Genomic DNA, 8,326 nt, shown 5'->3' on the forward strand with positions numbered 1-8,326 from the left:
CATTCTGATAAGATGGTATGGAGCCCCCGTGGGATCGGCCATCACAGTTGAGGACTTGAAAAGGGCTGGCAGTCAGATGCCTGAGCACCTCTTTCTTCCACGTTAGAGGTGCCTCTGCAGACAAGGAGGGACCTCTGGGTCTTACATGTCGGGGCACAGAGCGCAATATCCCAGCCTGACCTTGGGGTGGCTTACAATGAAACTGTGTCTTTTGATGGTCTGGGGGTTTGGAGAGAGTGGAAGAGAGACCCTCGCATGGAGGGGCCCTGCCTTGATTTCTGGAACTGCCACACATGGCAGGAGGGGGTCTGGGTTTGAGTCCTGGCATGACCACTTACCAGCGATGTGATGTAGGGTATTTTATTGAACCACTCTGTGCCTCAGTTTCTACTCCTGTAAAATGGGTATAGTAACAACAAGCATTTCCCCTGGCACTGGGGTTTTACCTCCTTTACACACGTGCATCACACAGCTGCTGTTCCTGGGGAAACGCCCCTGCACACCCAGGCCCTGTGCTGGGTGAGGCTGACCTTGGCCTCTAGCCTTCAGGTTGAGCATGTATTTCAGACCTAGCCTGCTAGCATATTCCCAAGATATGTCCCTGGATATGTTCCTTGGGGTGTTGGGTGTTCGGATATGGATGCCAGACCCCTAAGGGGTAAGACTCAATGCCAGGGCTCCTGTTGGAAGTTGAGAACCAGAAGGTCTCTTTCCCCAGGGACTTCAGAGAGATTATGGTTTCTGCTCAGAGCTGCTCCTGATGATTTTGCCTCCATGAAAGGAGAATGTGATTGCGAAAGAAGCCAGAGGAGACGAAGAGAGAGAGGTTCTCGATAGCATCCTTTGAACGCCTGGATCCAGCTGGGCCTGAATCACCATCTTCGGCTAAAGACAGTTTATGTCGGGTTTTCTGCCCCTTATAATCACAGAGTCCTTCAGTCCTATTGAATGTACAACAATAACACCTCCTTCTCTGCACCCCGCTCCAGTACTCTTGCCTGGAGAATCCCATGGACAGAGGAGCCTGGCGGCTACGGTCCACGGGTTCGAGAAGAGTCAGACACGACAAGCCACCAGGGAAGCCTGAGACATTGGGACATTAAAAATGGTGCAAAAATCTCACAGCCTAAAGACACAGAAATCGCACAGAGTCTGTTCTCTTTTCGCTGTGGATTTATATCAGAAATCAATGAAATAGAATTTGTATCCTGCTGCTGTGTGAAAACTGTATAAATCTTCATTTTGTGGAATTGGTTCATAGCGCTTTCCAAGTCTGCGATGTTCTTCTACTTTTCTGTTCATTCTGTTATTTTTTGAGAGTTTGGTATTGAAACTCCCACTGGAAATCTTAATCTACCTATTTAAAAAAAAATTGGAGGGACTTCCCTGGTGGTCCAAAGGTTAAGACTCTGCCTTGCAATGCGAGGGACTCAGGTTCCATCCCTGGTCAGGGAACTAAGATCCCACATGCTGTGGAGCAACTGAGCCCAGGTACCGCAACTGCTGAGCCAACACACCACCACTGCTGAGACCACACACCACACACCACAGCTGCTGAGCCCACACACCACCACTGCTGAGCCCACACACCACAGCTAATAGTCTATGCGACCCAATAAATAACAAACCACTAATAAACCTGATGCAGCCAAATAAATAAATATTTAAAAAATATCTACAACATATAGTGGAACCAGACGTAACTTTGTTCTGTATTTTCCAAGATGTGTTACCATACTTTTGTTGATTTTATTAGCACTATGAACTCTAATTAAGCTTTTGAGTTTTTTTTTCAATCGCACTTTTTATTGCTGTTAAAAATCTCTGCCTCTATTCTGGCCTTTTGCAGTTCTGTGGAATTTTCCTTTTTCTTTTTTTCCCCTACTTTTTCTCTTTTTAAAATTTTAACTAAAAATTTTTTTAATCTATTATTATTTTTTCTACATGTATTCCTTTGTTTGCTCTTCCTACTGTTCTTTCTCCCTTGCAGTTAATCTTTGACATGTGCGTCTTCTTTATCTACCTGTTTAACTTTGCGTTTCTATTCTTCCTTTCCGTTCTTTTTCTCACCATATGTGTTAGCTTTGTTTTCATTGCTTTAGTCCCCAGTTGGCACCTTGTGTTAGTTTTGTTTTCTAGTCTGTGCTTTAGTTAGTTTTGTTCTTAACTGGTAGATATCATTTTTGGTTTCCTTTGTCCACTGGGTCTATCTATTGTACTTTATTTTTGTTGGGTTGTTTTGATTTGCTTACAGCTGTATATGCACATGTGTGTATTCTGTTATTTTAATTATTGTTTGCCTGATTTTTGTCACTGCCATTTGTCTGGTGTTCACCTTGGTTTCTCGTTTCTGGGTATTTGTATTAATAACAGTTAATGCCATAATAAACCATCTGTGGAATCTCTGTAACTGGCCCAAGATCAAGCCCTGAGCCTTCAGATTGGGAGCGCTGACTCCAAGACTCTAGACTACCAAAGAACTCCTAACCCTAAGGAGCATCAAATAGAGAGAATTCTCACAAAGGCAACCACTTCTATACAAGACCCAGCATCACCCAACTGCCAGTAGCATCCTGTGCAGGACGCCTTATCCAAATAAAAAACAAGATAAAAGTGCAAACCTTTTCATCAGCAGACAGGATTCCTCCCTCACTCAGCCCTGCCCATCAGAGGAAAGAAAAACAAACTCAGCACAAATCTCACCCTGCACGAAGCTTGCACAAACCACTGGATCAACCTTAGGAGGGCAGAGATCAAAAGGAAGAAAGAATTCAACCTTGAAGCCTGGGAAAAGGAGACCTCAAAAACAGTAAGTTAAAAAAAAAAAAAATGAAAAGGTAGAGAAATACTGTACAAATGAAGAAACAAACTAGAAACACACAAGTCCAAAGAAGTAAAAAGAAATTAAAACAAAAAAAGAAGCCTATTTTCCCTCGAAGGATGGTGACCTTGCATACACAACTGTTCCATGCTGGGATAACGTCCTTGTCCTGCCCCCTTCCTCCTATAAAAACCTTTCAATTTGCATTGCATCTCAGAGCCCCTTTCCTTCTGCTGGATAGGATGTTGTTTGATTCATGAATCATTGAATAAACTTTTAAGATCTTTAAAGCTTACTCAGGCAAATTTCATTTTTTAACAGATTTTGTGGCAGCAATGGGATCTGGAGGAAACTTCTGACAACCTTGGGGACAACAAGAGACACAGGTGTTGGTAGGCACAAACCCCTTTAGTTCTCTGCCTTTCTTGCCATTTCCAAGGGCGGGGGGTAAGATCTCCTCAGTTCAGAGCTCTGTTCTCTTTGCACGGAACCGCTAACGTACCTGGCTTTCCAGCCCAGGGCAGGTCAGCTTGAGTTAGCAGACAGTCTCAGATGCTGAGCTCTTGGCTCAGTCCCTGGATTCCATGTTGGGTTGGTAGTTCGGCCCACAGGGCCCCATTTGACTGGAGTCCCAGTGCACAGCCTCCATTCTTTGGGGGCGTGCTGGTTCAGTCCTTTCGCCAGTCCCCAGGTCCACACCGGAATTGCTAGTGCTGCACGCAAGGCCTCCTCTTGGCCAGTCTGCAGTAACAACTCTTTGATTATTGCCGGTGTGTTAACAGGAAGGAAAGGCTATTTCTGGTGGGAATCTCAGAAACCAAAAGCTGCAACACTGGTGGGCATGGACTGAGCACTTCAAAGCTGTTAGGGCACTCACCACCTAATTCCAAGACTCTTGTGTTAGAACACGCTGATCCCAGAATGGGTTAGATTGACACTAGGTCCCGCATCAGCCTAAAGCAAATTTCCGTGTAGTGAGGTAACCTGCAAAACCATGCAAATTCTCAATCCAGTGGTACATGCCTCTTAAGTATAATATTAACTTGGCTCCAAGAGACCCAAGGCTTTGCTGAGGAAATGGGATCCTGAAGTCCCCACCAACTGAGCACACTTTCAGCATCCTTGCTTGTTTACATCTAAGAACTATGGTCTCAGGCTAAGATGACCTAGAAGTATAATGGCTATTAAGAGGAATGGTTTAAGACAAGGTCACTTAAGAAATGCACTTGAAAGCCAGGGCTCCCGAATCAAACAAACAATAGGTTTCCTGATTTAGTTGTCACGCGGAAGCTTCCACAGGGCTTCAGAGCTCCAAAATAGCTTCATTGAGAGTCATTGACAAAGGCTAATGAAAAATTAAAAGGTATAAGATGCACATAAAATAACAGGTCATGAGCGTGCCTTTATTCGCCGTTGTCACTGAGCACACCAGGACCAGTGGGCCAGAAATGATCGGACGCTGCCGTCTCCTCAACCTCCCCTCTCAGCCAACCTTGCTGATTGCGACCCTGCCTGGGGCCGGAGCGACCTGGACAGAATGCCGCTGTGGGATCTAAACGCTCTTACCCTCCGCTAAGATGGTTCTACCACGTCCTGTGGGTCAGCTCCAGTCCCCCAGGCAGACGTGTTGGAGGCACAGCTGGACGCAATACTTATGCCCCCACATTCATACAGTGTCAGAACAGAGGGTGGGATGGCCACAGGGCACAGTGGGGAAGTAAGACCAGTTTAGATACCAAGCGCAAATTGGAAAAACTATGCCGAGCTGGAAAAACTATGAGTCTTCTGAAGCCTGTTCCCAAGAGGAACTAAGAGGTTCCTGTGTCTTGGGGTATGACTTAGATTACAGGGAACTTGGCCGGAAGAAGGTGAGAGAGCCTGGGGGAAATCACAGCTTTAACTCTTTCTCTGATTATTATGAGTTGTACTGTTCAGATTCCTGTGGCATCAATGAGGTGATTGCTATCCTAGAAGCTACCTGCTCTTGCCTGTGCAGTTTACAAATTGTTCCTTAGGGACCGTCAAGATTCTCCTCCCCCATATCCTAAGTATCCTCCATATTCCCATCATTATTAGAGGTTCACCAGCTCAGCGGGACCACGTCCCAAAGGCGTGAACTCTGAGTTCACAGGTCCACATGGTGCAACCTCAGGTTTTGGCAGGGAAATGAGCATTTAGGACCAAGGTTCTGCACTGGCTTGGGAACTGGAGGGATATTAGACTATTTGGCAGCCATAGAGCAGCGACACCCATTCTCAGACACATGGTACCACCTGTCCCACCCTCTCTTGTGCTCCAGCCTGTGCTAGAGACCTGCTTACCACTTCTTAGGGGAACGGGTTGTTCCTCAGCATGTTCAAGCTCAGAGACAAGATCCAGAACAGTACCAGGAGAGGGTGGTACTTGAAGATAATCAGAAAGTAAAAAGTTGAAGTCAAACACTGGTTGCAAAATGTCTGGTTTTTCACCGCTTTCTCTTTTTAAAAAAGTTCCACCTGCTAACAAGTGGCATAAGGAATATGTAACAGTTTTGTGATGTTCCATTTTTAAAAATTTTGTACTGTTTGAGGATGGTGATATGTGACAGCATGCTTAGAGAGAGAAATGCATGTTTGTGTAGCATGTAGGTGTAGATTATGACTTCTGAAAGTGACGATTACTGTGGGACGCTAGAAGTGTATTGTTTAATTTATAAAAGAGTTAAGGATGGGATGGCATAAGAAGAGCTAAGAATGAAGGCCCTATACCAATAGACAATAAATACAGAACATTTCAGACTTAGGTGGTTTTAGCTGATGAGTCATTACTTCATAAAAGCAGTGATTATCTAGTTGGTATTTTTTAGTGGGTGTTTGTGCTGTGCTTAGTCATTCAGTTGGGTCCAACTCTTTGCGACCCGATGGACTGCATGTGACCCGCCAGAATTCTCTGTCCACGGGGATTCTCCAGGCAAGAATACTGGAGTGGGTTGCCATGCCTTCCTCCTTGTGGGTGTTTACTGTTCTTCAAACATGTAAACCAAGGCTTTGACTACTAATTATACTTATCTGTGTGTTTTGATCACTTCTGAGCTCAGGAGCTTCAAATTCTTCAGTGGTGTCTGGGGTTCTGGTAAATGAGCATTATCTTTTTTCAGAAAAGGTAGAAAATAAGTATCTAGAAGGTTGTTGTGAAGGATTGTGTGCTTTAAAAAAATGCTTGAAACCTCCATTTCATTTTAAAAATGGAAATATAGCTGATTTAAATATGGTATTTGTTGTAGGTATACAACATAGTGATTCAATATTTTTATATATTATAATATATTTCAAGTTATTATAAATTATTGGCTATATTCCCTGTGCTGTACAATATATCATTTTAGCTGATTTAATTATTTTTATTTACTTTTGGCTGCGCTACTTGGTTTGTAGGATCTTAATTCCCCAACCAAGGTTTGAACCCAGGCCCTGGGCAGTGAGAGTGCAGAGTCCTAGCCACTGGACCACTAGGGAATTCCCCAGCTTATTTAGTTTATACATAGGATTTTATGCCTCTTCATTTCCTACCCCTATTTTGTCCTTCCCCGCTACCCGCTCCCCATTGGTAGCCACTAGATTATTCTCTATATCTGTGAATTTGTTTTGTTATATTCATTCATTTTATTTTTTAGATTCCACATAAATATGATAACAGACAATATTTGTCTTTCTCTGTCTGACTGATTTCATTAAGCATTATACTCTCTAGGTCTATCCGTGTTATTTCAAATGGCAGAATTTCACTGATTTTAACGGTTGAGTAGTAGTCTATTACTATATGTATATGTGTGTGTGTGTGTATATACATATTTTCCAGGTGGCACAGTGGTGAAGAATCCACCTGCCAGTGCAGAAGACGGAGGAGACACAGGTTCGATCGTTAGGTTGGAAAGATCCTCTGGAGGAGGAAATGGCAGCCCACTCCAGTGTTCTTGCCTGGAGAATTCCATGAACAGAGAAGCCTGGCAGGCTACAGACCACGAGGTTGCAAAGAGTTGGATGTGACACACATACATATAAACATATATGTATACAGAGCCTGACGCTGGGAAAGATTGAGGGCAGGAGGAGAAAGGGGTGACCGAGGATGAGATGCTTGGGTGGCATCACCGACCCGATGGACATGAGTTTGAGCAAGGTCCAGGAGTTGGTGATGGACAGGGAGTCCTGGTGTGCTGCAGTCCGCGGGGTCACAAAGAGTTGGACACGACTGAGGGACTGAACTGAATACAGACACACATTCATCTGTTGTTGATGGACCACATTCATTTTTTTGAGAGGTAAAGTTCAAATGCTTCAGCAAATCTCTTCTCACAGCAAAATCACGCAATTCTCTGTGCAAACTGCAGTGTTGCTGTAGCTGTCTCTTTCAGTCTTATATTAAAACGATAGAAAAATAAAATAAGACCACCTGAGGCTGTGGGTGATCCTCTCCAGGGACCTTTCACTCCTTGGTCAAGGACCGAACGAAGGATTAAAGAATTTTCTAAACCCAGGGAAGATCCCCAAAAGCTTTCTGAAAAATTTAGAGTCCTTACTGAGGCCCGTGACCCCAGGCTGCCAGGTCTTTAGCATCTTGTGCGCGTGCTGGTAGGACCTGCTGTTGCTAAGTCACTTCAGTCGTGTCCAACTCTTTGGGACCCCATGAACTGTAGCCTGCAAGCCTCCTCTGTCCATGGGATTCTCCAGGTAAGAATACTGGAGTGGATTGCCATGCCCTCCCCCAGGGAATCTTCCCAACCTAGGGATCGAACCCACGTCTCTTATATCTCCTGGGTTGGCAGGTGTGTTCTTTACCACTAGCACCGCCTGGGAAGCTCAAAAATGGATGCAGGAAGCAGAAGCTCAGAACCCCAGATGATATCTGAGATCCTCAGTTTTCAACATGGTCTCCGTATGGACCAGAAAAAGCTTGCAAAATAACAACTGATCTTTTAGAAGCTATTTCTCGTCTTTGTGCCTGCACTGATGGGTCTGTTATTCAAACACACAAACAAAACCGAGATGAATCTGTACCAGCCTTTAAAGCCCATTTGGAACCTCTCTTCCTGTGGTGTTCGGGTTCCGTACAATAAACGATGTCACCCAACCCACTCTGGCTGCCCTGTTTGTAAATGGATTATCTCTTGAGATTAGTGGTTCGATAAAAAGCAGAAAATAGAATGGGAGGCCACTGATCTGACTGGACTTATGACTATAGCAGAGCACTCTGAAAGGATTGTAAACAAAGGTCCATCAAGCTGCAATTGCTCCAAGGCCAGAAGCCTAAAATAATTGTCCTTTGCACAGTGTATGCTAGGACTCCGTCATGAAAATACTGTCCCCAGTGGGACAATGTCGCATTTGTAATCAACTGGGATGCTGGAAAAAAAGATTTTCCTCAAAGGTTTTATGCAAATCCTTCCGCATCAACTTCAATGTCTTCATATCTACCCTTGAAGGCAGTGGTGGTAGTTAGTTTAGTCACTAAGTTGTGTCCAACTCA

At 44.3% G+C, this 8,326-nt stretch overlaps 1 pseudogene; it reads left to right on the top strand.

Moving 5' to 3' along the window:
- The first annotated feature begins 636 nt into the window (after window positions 1-636).
- On the top strand, window positions 637-5,228 carry LOC120868449 (annotated as a pseudogene).
- The last annotated feature ends 3,098 nt before the right edge of the window (window positions 5,229-8,326 follow it).

The sequence above is a fragment of the Oryx dammah genome, unplaced genomic scaffold (assembly GCF_014754425.2).
Source record: "Oryx dammah isolate SB20612 unplaced genomic scaffold, SCBI_Odam_1.1 HiC_scaffold_9, whole genome shotgun sequence".
NCBI classification, from domain to species: Eukaryota; Metazoa; Chordata; class Mammalia; order Artiodactyla; family Bovidae; genus Oryx; species Oryx dammah.